Here is a 16,225-nt window from a genome sequence, read left to right as displayed (position 1 = left end):
TGGGATTATAACATTGGTAGCATTGGTTCAGAATGATGACAGGACACTATGCATCAGCTCAGGCTGCATTTGAATAAAGAGAATATAAGTGCCATTAAAAATCAGAGAGACTAGGTGGGTGAGGTAATATGTTTTAGTGGGCCAACTTCTGTTGGTGAGAGAGACAAAATTTGGACCTTCAAAGCTTGTCTCTCACCCACAGAAGTTGGTCCACTCAAACATATTACCTCACCTCCGCACCATGTGTCTCTAATATCCTGGGACTAGCACGTCTACAACAATACTGCCTTTTTTTTTTTTTTAAATCGAACTGTCCTAAACTCTGGCCTTACTATCTAAGATAGTTGTCCCCCATTACCATACCACGCAGTGCTTATCCTCACAACACCCCTGTGAGATTGGAAAGCACTAATACCTGCATTTACAGATGGGGAACGGAGGCACAGAGGTTAAGTGACTTGCCCAAGGTAGCACATGAAGGCTGCAGCAGAGCTGGGAATTGAACCCAGGTTCAACAGGAGTGTTGTGAAGATCCATACATTAAAGATTGTGCTCAGGTGCTATGATAATTAAGGCCATGTAGGTATCTAAAATAGATAAAACATGCCCTTCTCCAACAGTGGCAGCAGTGAGGGTGGCGTCGGAGCTAACATCCATAAAGCCATCTCATTATCCACCTTCAAAACCCTCCTCAACAAAAATCTTAACAATTGCTAGGCTGCGGGTGTTTTCAGACCACTGCCCATCATGCTGACCAGTACTGTCTCATTGTTTCCTCGCATTCCCCTGTCTGTTTGTCCATCTCCACTTGTTGCCTCTTGTCTTATACTTAGATGGTAAGTTCTTAGGAGCAGGGACGGGGACGGGGGTTTGTTCCTTTTTTGTACAGCACCTAGCACATTGGGGGTTCTGGTCCATGACTAGGGCTCCTAGACACTATGCTAATACAAATAATAATAATAAATAATAAAAATTATAGCTCTACAGCTCTTGAAGACTCCTCCAACAGGGATCTTGCAGGAGGTTTCCACTCCCTTTGTGCTACCCAGGGGCTGAGAGAAGGATCCTAGATTTAGTCTGCAGAAGAGAAGAATGAGGGGGGATTTGATAGCTGCTTTCAACTACCTGAGAGGTGGTTCCAGAGAGGATGGTTCTAGACTATTCTCAGTGGTAGAAGAGGACAGGACAAGGAGTAATGGTCTCAAGTTGCAGTGGGGGAGGTTTAGGTTGGATATTAGGAAAAACTTTTTCACTAGGAGGGTGGTGAAACACTGGAATGCGTTACCTAGGGAGGTGGTAGAATCTCCTTCCTTAGAAGTTTTTAAGGTCAGGCTTGACAAAGCCCTGGCTGGGATGATTTAATTGGGGATTGGTCCTGCTTTGAGCAGGGGGTTGGACTAGATGACCTCCTGAGGTCCCTTCCAACCCTGATATTCTATGATTCTATGATCCAGCATTTTTATCAAAAGAAATCAACTGTTTTTAAAAATATCTGTCCCTTCAATCAAAATGGCTTGTAACCTGTCCTTTTGATTTCCATGTTCTAATATAAGCATCTAACTTCTCATTTTAAACCCACCGCTACTCCAACACTTTTTACTTTTATGGTGTATCACTGTAAAGCTGAAGGTGATTATCTTAACAGAAAAACCACCCTTCTTAAATTTGAAATTGTCATAGAGGTCTTACTCCCCCTAGTGGTTTAATTTATTTCCAGAGAATCTATAGAAACGTAAAAAAAAAAAATCATAATCAAATATTGTTGAAAGCTTTGGCCCTAATATAACCTGCTGCAGATTTGCTTTTACACATGAGTGTGTTTATAATTTGATTAATAAAAATATTTAAGACGTAAAAGGTTCTGAAGCAGATTTAAGCCCATACACAGAATGAAACATGTGGATCTGAAACCACCATCAAATGGGCAACATTTCTCTCTGCTTGATGGAATTTATGGCACCAAGCAGCTTGAATTCTGATTACTCATGTAAATTGTGTCCGATCATTACCCTATGTGGAAAAAACTGTGTAAGAGACAGGAAATTCTAGAAGCTTCCCCGAACAGTTTCCACCAGATTGTTTAGTCAGACGGAGATGGTGCTGGCCATCCTGCAGGTAAGACCCCATAGCACACAAAGTTCTTCATATCCACATCAAGCTTGTGGGATCCGTCAGAGACCCCTGTGCTGCATCCCCACCCTCTGCAGTTCTCAGCATGGCTTCAGTGGGTTCAGTATTCTGACTTTGTCTTTTGGCCCAGAACTCTCCTAAAGAGGAGGCTTCACAGCACAGAGAGTCAGAATTAGCATCACAGCAGGAAAATACTCTCAATACCAAGAGGCAGCCCTCCCCTCCTTCGCCAGTCTCCACAGACATCACTGGGGATAATCAAGTTATGTTTGCCTACAGATGCTGTCACGGTTCCTCCCCCACTCTGAACTGTAGGGTACAGATGTGGGGACCTGCATGAAAAACCTACTAAGCTTATCTTTACCAGCTTAGGTCAAAACTTCCCCAAGGTACAAAATATTACACCTTGGACTGGCCGCTACCACCACCAAACTAATACTGGTTACTGGGGAAGAGCTGTTTGGACGCGTCCTTCCCCCCAAAATACTTCCCAAAACCTTGCACCCCACTTCCTGGACAAGGTTTGGTAAAAAGCCTCACCAATTTGCCTAGGTGACTACAGACCCAGACCCTTGGATCTTAAGAACAATGAACAATCCTCCCAACACTTGCACCCCCCCTTTCCTGGGAAATGTTAGATAAAAAGCCTCACCAATTTGCATAGGTGACCACAGACCCAAACCCTTGGATCTGAGAACAATGAAAAAGCATTCAGTGTTTTACAAGAAGACTTTTAATAAAAAATAGAAGTAAATAGAAATAAAGAAATCCCCCCTGTAAAATCAGGATGGTAGATATCTTACAGGGTAATTAGATTCAAAAACATAGAGAACCCCTCTAGGCAAAACCTTAAGTTACAAAAAAGATACACAGACAGAAATAGTTATTCTATTCAGCACAATTCTTTTCTCAGCCATTTAAAGAAATCATAATCTAACACATACCTAGCTAGATTACTTACTAAAAGTTCTAAGACTCCATTCCTGTTCTGTCCCTGGCCAAGAGGACTACAGACAGACACAGACCCTTTGTTTCTCTCCCTCCTCCCAGCTTTTGAAAGTATCTTGTCTCCTCATTGGTCATTTTGGTCAGGTGCCAGCGAGGTTACCTTTAGCTTCTTAACCCTTTACAGGTGAGAGGAGCTTTCCCCTGGCCAGGAGGGATTTCAAAGGGGTTTACCCTTCCCTTTATATTTATGACACGCCCCCCAAATCTCAGCTAGGGTGAAACACTGGCTGGGATTTCTTCCTGGAGCTCTAGGAAAACAGAGTTAATAAGACACATGCATCTCTAAATATATTACCAAGTACATAAAGACTAACAATATTTTCCACATCTCAAGGACGATTTTAACCAGTTGATTCTGGGAAACTTTCACGGGAGAGTGCATCAGCCACTTTGTTAGAAGCTCCTGAGATGTGTTGGATGTCGAAATCAAAATCTTGGAGAGCTAAACTCCACCGAAGAAGTTTTTTGTTAGTTTCTTTGACGGTGTGAAGCCACTTTAGTGCAGCATGGTCGGTTTGCAGGTGGAAACGCCGTCCCCAAACATATGGGCGTAGCTTTTCCAGAGCGTAGACAATGGCATAACATTCTTTTTCAGTGACTGACCAGTTGCTTTCCCTCTCAGACAGTTTTTTGCTGAGAAACACTACAGGGTGGAATTCTTGATCAGGTCCTTTCTGCATTAAAACTGCTCCCACACCACGCTCGGATGCATCTGTGGTTACTAGGAACGGTTTGTCAAAGTCTGGGGCCCTTAGTACAGGGTCAGACATGAGTGTCGCTTTAAGCTTGTTAAAGGCCTTCTGACACTTTCCGGTCCACTGAACAGCATTTGGCTGTTTCTTTTTGGTTAGGTCTCTCAGTGGGGCAGCGATTTGGCTGTAGTGCGGTACAAATAGTCTGTAATAACCGGCCAAGCCTAAGAAGGATTGAACCTGTTTCTTTGACTTTGGGACAGGCCACTTTTGGATAGCATCCACTTTGGCCTGTAGGGGGCTGATAGTTCCTTGACCCACCTGGTGTCCAAGGTAAGTCACTCTGTTTAGGCCTATTTGACACTTCTTAGCCTTAACAGTTAGTCCTGCCTCCCTTATGCGCTCAAGGACTTTTTGTAGATGTTCCAGGTGGTCTGCCCAGGAATCCGAAAATATGGCCACATCGTCAAGGTAGGCGACTGCATATTCTCCTAATCCTGCTAGGAGACCATCTACAAGTCTTTGGAAAGTGGCGGGTGCATTTCGCAGCCCGAAAGGGAGTACATTAAATTCATACAGCCCGAGATGTGTGATGAAGGCTGACCTTTCCTTGGCAGATTCATCTAGCGGTACCTGCCAGTACCCCTTGGTTAAGTCCAAGGTAGAGATGAACTGGGCCCGTCCCAGATTCTCTAATAGTTCATCAGTGCGTGGCATTGGATAGTTGTCTGGGCGAGTTACAGCATTTAGCTTACGGTAGTCCACGCAAAAACATATTTCCCCATCTGGTTTGGGAACTAGAACCACTGGAGATGCCCATGCACTTTCAGAGGGGCGGATTACACCCATCTGTAACATATCCTGGATCTCCCGTTCTATAGCAGTTTTAGCTTGAGGAGACACCCGGTAAGGGTGGACCCTAATTGGGTGAGCATTACCTGTGTCAATGGAGTGGTATGCCCGTTCAGTCAGTCCTGGGGTGGCTGAGAACGTTGGCGCGTAGCTAGTGCACAGCTCCTGGATCTGCTGTCGCTGCATACGCCCAAGGGTCATGGAGAGGTTCACCTCTTCCACACCACCAGCACATTTCCCTTCGTAATAGACACCTTCAGGCCACTCAGCGTCGTCTCCTCCCTGGGCTGTAAACTGACAAACCTTTAATTCTCTGGAATAAAAGGGCTTTAGAGAATTAATATGATACACCTTAGGCTTTTGGTTGGAGGTGGGGAATGCTATGAGATAATTAACAGCTCCCAGGCGCTCCTGGACCACGAATGGCCCTTCCCACGATGCTTCCATTTTATGGGCCTGGAGCGCCTTTAAGACCATGACCTGGTCTCCTACTTTGAAGGAACGCTCTCTGGCATGTTTATCATACCAGGCTTTTTGCTCTTTTTGAGCATCCTGTAAGTTTTCTCTAGCAAGGGCTAAAGAGGTTCGGAGGGTGTTTTGTAGGTTGGTTACAAAGTCCAGAATGTTAGTTCCTGGAGAAGGTGTAAATCCCTCCCATTGCTGCTTCACCAACTGCAATGGCCCCTTAACCTCACGGCCATATACAAGTTCAAATGGGGAAAACCCTAAACTGGGATGTGGTACAGCTCTGTAGGCAAAGAGCAACTGCTGCAATACTAGGTCCCAATCATTGGAGTGCTCATTTACGAATTTACGTATCATGGCCCCCAAAGTTCCATTAAACTTCTCCACCATGCCATTTGTTTGATGATGGTAAGGAGTGGCAACCAAGTGATTTACCCCATGAGCTTCCCAAAGGTTTTTCATAGTTCCTGCCAGGAAATTAGTCCCTGCATCTGTGAGGATGTCGGAGGGCCAACCTACCCTGGCAAAAATGTCTGCTAGTGCCTGGCACACACTTTTAGCCCTGGTGTTGCTTAGAGCTACTGCTTCCGGCCATCGGGTGGCAAAATCCATGAAAGTCAGTATGTACTGCTTTCCTCTGGGTGTCTTTTTCGGAAAAGGACCCAGAATATCCACAGCTACTCGCTGAAATGGAACTTCAATGATGGGGAGTGGCTGGAGAGGAGCTTTGACCTGGTCTTGGGGTTTTCCCACTCTTTGGCACACCTCACAAGACTGGACATAGGTAGAAACATCCTTGCCCATTCCCTCCCAGTGGAATGACCCCCCCAAACGATCTTTGGTCCTGTTCACCCCAGCATGGCCACTAGGGTGATGATGGGCTAAGCTCAAGAGCTTGGCCCGGTATTTAGTTGGAACTACCAACTGTCTCTGAGGATGCCAGTCTTCCTGGTGTCCCCCAGAAAGAGTTTCCTTGTATAAAAGTCCTCTTTCTACAACAAACCTGGATCGATTAGAAGAGCTGAGAGGCGGTGGGTTGCTCCGTGCCGCCGTCCACGCTCTCTGGAGGCTTTCATCTGCTTCCTGTTCAGTCTGGAACTGTTCCCTTGATGCTGGAGACATCAGTTCCTCATTGGATTGTGGACCTAGGCTTGGTCCCTCTGGAAGCGATATAGAGGATGGAGCTGCTTCTGTTGACTGTGAACCGCTCTCCGCTGGTGCACTATGTTGGGATTCAGGCTCCGGCTGAGCCTCTTGGGTAGGGTTATCGGCTGCTGCCAGTTCAGGTTCAGTGGGGCCCTCTGGTGTTGAGGTTGCAAGTACTGGATTCAGTGCTGACACGGGGTCTGGTGTTGGTTGTTCGGCTGGTTCCGGTTCTGGGACTGGTTCCGTCTGGGTCTCTGGGACTGGATCCACTACTGCTGTTGCAGACATTGGCCTGGGGTCCGGGTCCATCACCTCTGACCGGGTTCTGATAGAAGTTTCCGGAACAGAGCTAGGCCTCACGGCTTGTTTAGCCTGGCTGCGGGTGACTTTTCCCACCCTCTTGGCCTGCTTCACATGATTGGCCAAGTCTTCCCCCAACAGCATGGGGATGGGATAATCATCATAGACTGCAAAAGTCCACATTCCTGACCAGCCCTTGTACTGGACAGGCAACTTGGCTATAGGCAAATTGAAAGAGTTGGACTTGAAGGGTTGAATCGTCACTTGGATCTCTGGGTTGATAAAATTGGGGTCCACTAAGGAAGCATGGATAGCTGACACTTGTGCTCCGGTGTCCCTCCACGCGGTGACCTTCTTCCCGCCCACACTCACAGTTTCCCTCCGCTCCAAGGGTATCTGGGAGGTATCTGGGCCTGTGGACCTCTGGTGTGATTCCGGTGCAATGAACTGTAATCTGTTGGGGTTCTTGGGGCAATTGGCCTTTACATGCCCCAGCTCGTTACATTTAAAACATCGTCCAGCTGACGGGTCACCGGGGCGAGGTGGGTTGCTGGAGAACGGGGTGGTGGGACGATAAGGGGTCTGGAGGGTTCTTTGGGAGGTAGGTGGGGCTTTGGGCAGCCCCCGGTAATAGGGTGTGGTCTGGGGTGGTCCCTTCTGGTCTCCGCTCCAACTGCGACCAGTTTTCTTCTTCTCTGCCACCTCCACCCATCTGGCTCCAATCTCTCCTGCCTCGATTACAGTTTTGGGTTTCCCATCTAGGATGTATCTTTCTATTTCCTCAGGAACACCCTCTAAGAATTGTTCCATTTGCATTAGGAAGGGCAAATTTACTGGAGATTCAACACTTGCTCCTGATATCCAGGCATCCCAATGTTTCACAATGTGGTAGGCATGTCGGGTAAATGACATGTCTGGTTTCCACCTTAGGGCTCGGAACCTCCGACGAGACTGCTCGGGTGTTATCCCCATTCTGACTCTCGCCTTGGATTTAAACAGTTCATACTTGTTCATATGTTCTTTAGGCATTTCAGCTGCCACCTCAGCTAAGGGTCCACTGAGCTGCGGCCTCAGCTCTACCATGTATTGGTCAGTAGAGATGTTGTACCCAAGGCAGGTCCTTTCGAAGTTTTCTAAGAAGGCCTCAGTATCATCACCTGCCTTGTAGGTGGGGAACTTTCTGGGATGGGAAGTGGTACCTGGAGAAGGATTGCTAGGGTTTGTTGGTATATTCTGCTGGGCCTTTATCCTCTCCATCTCCTCCACATGCTTCCTTGCCTCCATTTCCCTCTTGTGGGCAGCCTCCTGTACCTCCTTCTCCAGCCGCATGAGTTCTATCTGTCTTTCATGTTCCCTTTGTTTTTCCTCAGCCTGAAATTTGGCTAATTCCAGCTGTAGTCGAGCCGAGGATTTGGCCATTCTAACCTCTCTGTTTTTAACTAACTTTACACCCGAGGTTTAGAAATAAACAAACAAAACTTGGCTGTAAAATTTTGCTGTGCTGGAATAGAATACCTATTCTCTGATAGTGATTGTCAGCCTACAGAAAAAGACAATTCCCTTGTCTCTGCTCTGGGCCCAAATTAAAGCAAAAAACCTCCAACTACTTGGAAACCTGCTTACCCAGCCCAAAGAAAAAAAAATTTCTTTTCAAACCTGTGCTCCTTGTAAAACAAAAAAAAAATCAAAATCCTAAAAAAAACCCCTGCCACTTTTGTCTCCAGGCAAATGGGTAGAGCACACACCCCCTATTTACTTTTAGGAAGAAAAGAAAAAAAAAAAACCTCTGGGTTGGAAGACTGTGAATTTCCCTGCAGGAGTTAAGTACCCTGCCTCCAGGCAAAGAAAACCTGCAATTCACAAGATAATCTCCTTTTGTCTCTGCTTGGCCACAAAGCAGAGAGAAACCAAGCTGCTTTCAGTTTCAAAGCTGCTTCCTGGACTTTCTAAAAATTCCTTTTTAAAATCTGTATTTCTAGTTCAAAAAATCTCAACTGGATCTCAAAATGATTTCAGGTTAATCCCACCACTGTGCCACCATGTCAAGGTTCCTCCCCCACTCTGAACTCTAGGGTACAGATGTGGGGACCTGCATGAAAAACCTCCTAAGCTTATCTTTACCAGCTTAGGTCAAAACTTCCCCAAGGTACAAAATATTACACCTTGGACTGGCCGCTACCACCACCAAACTAATACTGGTTACTGGGGAAGAGCTGTTTGGACGCGTCCTTCCCCCCAAAATACTTCCCAAAACCTTGCACCCCACTTCCTGGACAAGGTTTGGTAAAAAGCCTCACCAATTTGCCTAGGTGACTACAGACCCAGACCCTTGGATCTTAAGAACAATGAACAATCCTCCCAACACTTGCACCCCCCCTTTCCTGGGAAATGTTAGATAAAAAGCCTCACCAATTTGCATAGGTGACCACAGACCCAAACCCTTGGATCTGAGAACAATGAAAAAGCATTCAGTGTTTTACAAGAAGACTTTTAATAAAAAATAGAAGTAAATAGAAATAAAGAAATCCCCCCTGTAAAATCAGGATGGTAGATATCTTACAGGGTAATTAGATTCAAAAACATAGAGAACCCCTCTAGGCAAAACCTTAAGTTACAAAAAAGATACACAGACAGAAATAGTTATTCTATTCAGCACAATTCTTTTTTCAGCCATTTAAAGAAATCATAATCTAACACATACCTAGCTAGATTACTTACTAAAAGTTCTAAGGCTCCATTCCTGTTCTGTCCCTGGCCAAGACGACTACAGACAGACACAGACCCTTTGTTTCTCTCCCTCCTCCCAGCTTTTGAAAGTATCTTGTCTCCTCATTGGTCATTTTGGTCAGGTGCCAGCGAGGTTACCTTTAGCTTCTTAACCCTTTACAGGTGAGAGGAGCTTTCCCCTGGCCAGGAGGGATTTCAAAGGGGTTTACCCTTCCCTTTATATTTATGACAGATGCCACCACTAGGCCAAGGCAGTGCAATTCAAGACCCTTGCTGCTTATGTAGAGAAGGCAAATAGCCTCCAGAGAGGGAAGAGTCTGATTTAAAAATAGGAGGAATGTGTCAGAGGGAAGTGCTGCTGCTACCCTATGCTACTATCCAATAATGTCATTTACACTGGGCAGTGTTCTCTTTAAAATGTTTCAAATATTTCACACAGATTTAAGTTGCCCTAAGAATGTTATTCCTCCTATTGAAATACATGAGGAGAATTATACTTTAATTTTTTTTCTCACTTAAGGTAAAATTTCCTTCTCAGATCTGAGCAGTGAATAGGTTCAGAAAGTCTGTTCACTCAACATCTGCACAATTCCTATTAACGCCAAAGAGAGTAGTGGCCATACACAGAAACCAGAATAATAGATTCCACATCCACTTTGGGGATCCCCTGAACTCTGCAGTGGAATTAAATATCAAAGCCCAAAGTGACCATCAGTAATTAGCACAAACCAAAATCCCAGATCCAAACACCCACAAACTTTGAAGACATTCAGATCCAGATTCAAACGTTGACTCATACCATCTCTAGGGATTATGCATGTAGCATTAATATCATTTGGATGCCAGGAGACAGCAGAAAACCACAAACATTGTTGATGCCCCAGCTCTGTGGGATCTAGTCAAATTGGATTTTCATCTTTCCCTCTCACATTCAGCCATAACACGGACCTGATGAGGGAGCTTAAGCTGGGAAGCAATTTGCATTTTTTTCCACAATGTAGAGAGACTTTTAATAACTGTGAACTCCCCCTTTCTGTAGCAAGGGGGAACAAGCCAAATCCAAGCAAATTTCTCCCTTCCCCCAAACAACTGTTTCTTTCTAGGATAGTCCTAGAGATAGGCACATATGATTTTACTGTTGAGTCCCTGTGGCTAATCTGCTACATTTATGCCTGGAGGAATTCTGTGCCAAAAAACTTTAAAATTCTGCAAAATTCTGCTTATTTATTTGTCAAAATAATGCAATATAATCACACCAGTTTCTCTTATTTTTGTAATTTATTTAAACTACTACACAGAAAAAAATCAAAATAGCTGTTCAGCATTTCCTAACCATATGAAAGTTAAGTTACAAATACTTGGTAACCAATACCCTGCATTCCAGTTATAATCCTGGATTATCATTTAAATTACCTTACAGAACACCAAACACCAAAAGAAAAGTAAAGTAGAATGTAATTTTAAATTGCTCAGACTTTCATATATGAAAGTTATACAGTTTTGCTAATCATTGTCCTGCATTTTTTAAAATGGGTAAGTAAAATACATCCTGAGCTGAGATCCCCATTCTGCCACTCTGACACAGGAAAAAAAAAACAAGAAAGCACACAGATCTTGCTCGCTTTCTTGTTTTTTTCCTGCTTTCCTTTACGTTGCCAGCAAGAGAATGACTTCATAGCCTGGTTGTTAGGTCACATACCTGGGAGGTGGACTACTCAGCATCCAGTCCCCCTCCTCCCATGACTCTTTGATTGAACCCAGCTCTCCTACATACCAGGTGAGTGTTCTCACCACTAAGCTAAAAGGTATAAGGTGGGCATCAGTAGGAACACCTCTTCTATTTTGTATAGAATGAAACAGGTGCCTAACTCGTTAGGTGCCTAAGCCTCCTAACCAGGGGAGGGTTCCTGGCTGTGGATTGCGAGCAGAGAAAGGCACCTACCTGCAGCCCTATCTCTGAGGGAGGGGAGGGCTGAGGACACAATCCTCTTGTCAGTAGCTCCGATTGGCTGGCTTAAATGGCTTCCTGCCTAGCCTGCTGGCTTTTGTGGATCACAGTCTAAGGTGCCTATCTCTCCCCATTCAACCTGGGCTTTGTCAATCACAGTGTCATTCCTGTGATTTTCTAGGTGTCTCAGGGTTAGGTGTTACAATGCTCAGCATCACAGCACCTCAGTCCCTTTGTGGATCTGGGCCATAGTTCCTTGCTCCTGGTATGACATTCCTGTTAAGATTTCACTCTGTGTTTGTAGCGCCTAATGTGCATCTTATTACAGAGAGCATGGCGATGAATGGGTGATGTGGTTTTAATTATGTAACCCTTCTGCCAGTCAGAGTTGGCAGCAACAAGGGCTGGGTTCAGTATCGAGGGGTTCCTTTTTAACAATAAAATACAAAACTGGCTTGAGCCCCCTCCCAGTGACCTGAGGCAATAGTTCCCCTCTCACAAGCACAGAGTCTGAGTGTATCATAAAAACTTTTAATAAAAGGATGGAAGTAACTCAGCGTTAATTTGGGAAAACATCACAAATAGGGTTCATAAACATAGACCATAAGCAAAAGACTCACCCCCAAGTAAGTTGGACAGTGTCTTTTCCCCCTCAGGTTCTTAAGTCCAGGAACCCAAAAGTCCCTTTAATGTGCCCGTCCCATCTCTGCACCCCACTCACAGTTGCTGTCTTTTATCAGTGCAGACCCAGAGTTCAGAGGTGCATCTGAAGGGTTTACCTCCCACCCTGGGTGGAGGGGTAAGGAGGCACCTTACACACTCTGCTGCTCAGGCATTCACTCACCACTCCTCTCTGCCAGCTGCCCTGCCAACCAATCACCATGCCTCTCTGTAGGGCTGTGCTCTGGCCCTCTCCACCAGACACCTTGACGATCACCACGCCTCTCCACCCGCCACCCTCTCGTTGCTCCTCTCCACCAGCTGCCCTGTGCCTCTCCGCTAGCCACCCTGCCAGCTGCTTGCTCACCATTTAACACAGCTCTCAGTGATTTCAGGGAGCCTTACTGCTGCTGCATACTAAAGCAGGCCTAATACTTAGACCTAGGTATCAGTGATTTCAGTTCTACACTGTGTAATAAGATTCTCAATTGAGTCTAAATTAGCTTTTTTATTATAAACTAAAAAGAGAACAGCTCAAAAAGTGTCTGCTACCCTTAAGCAAGGCCCACACTACCTAGATACAAATACCCTCTGTCTAATCACTGGGCTTTGGAACTCATGTCCCCTCCTTAGCGAGTGCCATTTAGTTGAGGGTGAGTCCCTCCATAGGGCTATGTCAAGTACTATTCTGCTGCCCTCAATTCACACAACAAGGATAACAATCCTTTATTATTCCTGTCCCAGAAACAAGGAGACTGGGAATCCAACACCAGCCAAAAATGACCATTCGGGCAAGCAATCCCATCATGCTGAGCACCTACACAGGGTGGGTGTGCCCGTGCAAACGAGATCAGCTCCTGAAGTCCTCTTCCACAGCTCATCACTAGATGTCAGCGGAGAGCTCATTCAAACTCTGCTTACAATTAAAATAGACCATGCAGAGCTGGTTCAATTCAACTTTTCATTTCAAACAAAAGGATATTTGCCTGAAATTTTTGATTTTTTTCATCAGAAAAGCAGGCACTTTCTGCATTTTTATTTAATCAAAAACACAATTCTCCGTCACAAAAAAGATTTGATGGAATTGTTTTTCAATCAACCCTCTAGCTATATTTTGTATCTGTTTCTCTTACATGGCATTGAGCTTTTTCTTTTTTTCTGTTTCTAAGCTAAGCCCTATGCCAATCAAAGCAGGGCTCTCTGCAGGAGCCAAAGAGATGGTCTCTGACTCCCTAACAGCTGCAGGGGGCCAGAAGCAGCAGAGCAAACAATGGCAGTGGCAGAGTGAATATCGGTCAATGTGAGCCAGTTGCAGCAGTGGCTGCAGCCACAGAGGTAGTGCTCCATGGGGTGGGAAGTGAACTCATGTGAATGCACATCTGAACTCGAGGTCGTCGCTGACCAAGGACAGCAACTGTGGGTTGGGTGCAGTGGAGGGAGAGGGGAGTGGTGTGTCAAAGGAACATTTGTTTACTGGACTTTCACACCACAAGGTGAGAAATTAGGCAAAGGACACTGCCTGATGTACTCCGGGATGGGTATTTATTTTGCTCATTGGCACATGCTTTAGAATCGTGATTGTGGTGTTTTCCCAAAGTAATGCAGGGTTCCTGGTCTCTTTTTATTATAAGTGTTCTTTGCTATGCACAGACTCAGCGCTTGTGAGCCGGGAAGTATCGCCTCTTAGAAGCATCCTGGGGTGCTACTTAATTTTCCCAGATTCTGGGTGGGGGTTTGAGATGATTCTGTTTTGTATTAAGAGGAACCCTTAGATATTGAACCTGGCACTTGTTGCTACCAACTCCACCAGGCAGAAGGGTTACACAGTTGCTGGCTAAAAGCAGAAATATAAGTGACCTTCCTCCCCTTAAATAGCCCATTTTCCACTTACTTACTGTTACATAGACCATAAAACAAACCTCTTAAAACATAGCATTACATACATGACACATACATTATATTATTGGGGAATACTCATCTATGGGACAGTTATGTGCTTGAGTCCAGTAAAAAAAAAAATCAAAAACAATCAAAAGTGAGAAAGCTCAAATGATCACAGAGACATTTTTCTAGCTTGATGCATAGTCAGAGCACCTCAATTATGCAATTCTGGTCTCCCATGTTTAAGAAAAATTAATTCAAATTAATTTGCTACTAAGATGAATGGAGGAATTGAAAACCTACCTTACGAAGGAGACTCAAAGAGTTTGGCTTGTTTAGCCTAACCAAAAGATGGCTGAGAGAAGATATGATTGCTCTCTATAAATATATCAGCAGGATAAATACCAGGAAGGGAGAGGAGTTATTCAAGTTAAACACCAATGTGGACACAAGAACAATTGGCTATAAACTGGCCATCAACAAGTTTAGGCTCAAAATTAGGTGAAGGTTTCTAACCATCAGAGGAGTGAAGTTCTGGAACAGTCTTCCAAGGGGAGCAATGGAGACAAAAAACATATCTGGCTTCAAGATTCAGCATAATAAGTTTATGGAGGAGATAGTATGATGAGACTGCCTACAATGGCATGTGGCTCATCAGTGACTGCCAGAAGCAAAAATCCTCAACTGTTGGAGATGGGACACTATATGGGGAGCGCTCTGAGTTACTACAGAGAATTCTTTCCCAGGTGTCAGTCTGTGGATTCTTGCCCAAATGCTCAGGGTCTAACTGACCATATTTGGGTCCGGAAAGAATTTTCCCCTGGTCAGATTGGCAGAGACCCTGGGGATTTTTTACCTTCCTCTGCAGCATGGGGCCTGGTTCACTTGCAGCTTTATACTAGTGTAAATGGTGGATTCTCTGTAACTTGAAGCCTTTAAACCATGATTTGAAGATTCAAGTAACTCAGCCAGAGGTTAGGGGTATGTTTCAGGAGTGGGTGAGATTTTGTGTCTTGCAATGTCCAGGAGCATATAGGCGATACATAGAGCCTGTGGGGTAAAGTGCCCCCGCAAGATTTCTGCTTGGCCTGGTGGGGTTTGGGGGGAAGGAGACCTCTCTCATTCTCCCACTGTGCCTGCCCCCTGGCACACTTGGCCCCTGTCCTTGGCAGTTAGGCCCAGGAAGGGAGCAGGACCAGCCACTTCTCACACCTGCTACTCCAGGTCGCTGTGCAGCACAGCAGCTGCCTGAGAGTGTCCAGCTGGGGAAGGGCCCAGGCCCAGCTGCTGGGAACAGGGGCAGAGCGAGATGAAGTTCCCTCTCCTCCCCCGGGTATGTTTCTGGCTCGCTTGGCCTCTATCCCCACCAGCTGGGCCAGGAGAGTGTATCAGCCACTTTGTTAGAGGCTCCTGAAATGTGTTGTATTTCAAAATCAAAGTCTTGACGAGCTAAACTCCACTGAAGGTTTTTGTTAGTCTCTTTGACTAAGGACAGTGTCTTCTCATAAGCTCACGAAAGCTTATGCTCTAATAAATTGGTTAGTCTCTAAGGTGCCACAAGTACTCCTTTTCTTTTTGCGAATACAGACTAACACGGCTGTTACTCTGAAACTTCTCAGGATGGGTGGCTGTTCACCTGCCAATATGGCAGTGATGAGACCAAAGAAACATATTTTCTGATTTGTCTCCTAGCAGCAGAAGGCAAAAATACCTCATGGTACACTGGGCTAAGGGAGAATCCTTCCCAGGCTCAGAAAACCTGCCATGGGGCCACCTAGGCTCAAAGGAAACCCTTCCATTCTGTTTGGCCTGTCCAGAAGCTGTTTTTCTTGAGAGTGGGAAAAGCTTGGACACAATAAAATAAACTTGTAACCCCTCTTTTGCTTGCTGCAGCGCTGTGGTGGCATTCCTTCTCGTAAATAACTGGCACAGCAGGGTTCAGTAAGGATCAGTAGTTGAATAGCTCCTACTGCAAGACACACTGATAATTGGTCAGTCGGAGCTGGATTCATTGACTTAATGGGACTACTCACATGCTTAAAGTTAAGCATGTACTTAAGCACTTTACTGGCTCAGCACCTGGCAAGATCAAGCCATAACTGGCGCTCTTGCTGTATCTGTATGGGACTATTGCCTGAGCCTAGGGTTACATAAGTGATTAAATCAAATCCTGGCCTCTTGCGGTATGTCTATAGTGCAGTAAAACACCTGCAGCTGGTCCCTGTCAACTGACTTGGGCTGCAGAACTACAATTGCTGTGTAGATGTCAGAGCTTGGGCTCTGAGGCCCCCTCAGGTCATTAACTTCCCCTGTAAGATGGGGTGGCTGAGCCCTGCGACCTGGTCAAATTCCAATATGTACTACCTACATAACCCAACCACAACTGGATATTATATTCTTCACTTCCTGTTCTAAA

Source organism: Lepidochelys olivacea (genome assembly GCF_965140295.1).
Source record: "Lepidochelys olivacea isolate rLepOli2 genome assembly, chromosome: 3".
Taxonomy (NCBI): Eukaryota; Metazoa; Chordata; order Testudines; family Cheloniidae; genus Lepidochelys; species Lepidochelys olivacea.
This window is presented reverse-complemented; position numbering follows the sequence as displayed.